The sequence below is a fragment of the Dasypus novemcinctus genome, chromosome 23 (assembly GCF_030445035.2).
Source record: "Dasypus novemcinctus isolate mDasNov1 chromosome 23, mDasNov1.1.hap2, whole genome shotgun sequence".
NCBI lineage: Eukaryota > Metazoa > Chordata > Mammalia > Cingulata > Dasypodidae > Dasypus > Dasypus novemcinctus.
Genome location: NC_080695.1, coordinates 3,005,543 through 3,006,301, shown reverse-complemented (window position 1 = coordinate 3,006,301; position 759 = coordinate 3,005,543).

Below are 759 nucleotides of genomic sequence, written 5' to 3'. Positions count from 1 at the left end.
TAAACCAGACACTGTAGGATAAATATTGCATGATCTCACTGATTTGAAACAATTAGAAAAAGCAAATACATAAAGTGCTCATTGTTTTAAGCCTCTGTGTCAGGTTGGTTGGTGATGCAGCATTAACAAGGTAATATACTATTTCACAATGACAGTAACTGAAAAGTACAGAGATTTTCAATAGGGGCTTTATACCAACTGTAAGTGGCTATGAATATAATAAAAATAATATAATCTAAACAGTGTGTTAATAAAGATGTAGACATTGTGGAGTCTTATTCATTCTCACAAAACCTGCAGTGGTCTTTTCCCTGATAATCTGATTCCTTGTAGTCTGCTTTGTCTAATGGCATGTGGTATATGTGCCAGCATGATACTTACGATCTGAGACATTAAGAGACCTTTCAAATTTCCACTGCTCTCTCAAGACTCATTTAAATGGGAAAAGCAGACACTGGCTGCCCACTGATGAGACATAGAGAGCAGAGCCATCCAGCGGAGCAAACTCATCCAGCATGAGTAGACCACTCCAGAGCAGTAAGCTGGAGAATGTGCACCTGCACCTACAGAGTTGAAAGAGTAGCTTTCTTAGGGAACGCTGGTGTGTACCAGGCAGGGCACCACCACTGTATCTGCACATCTTCATTGAATCTTCACAGTTACCTTAAAAGGTGCACTGTACTTTCATTCTCATTAAAGGATAAAGAGACTGAGCTCAGAAATCACATGCCTTTCCTTGGAACATCATGGTGGGTAGCC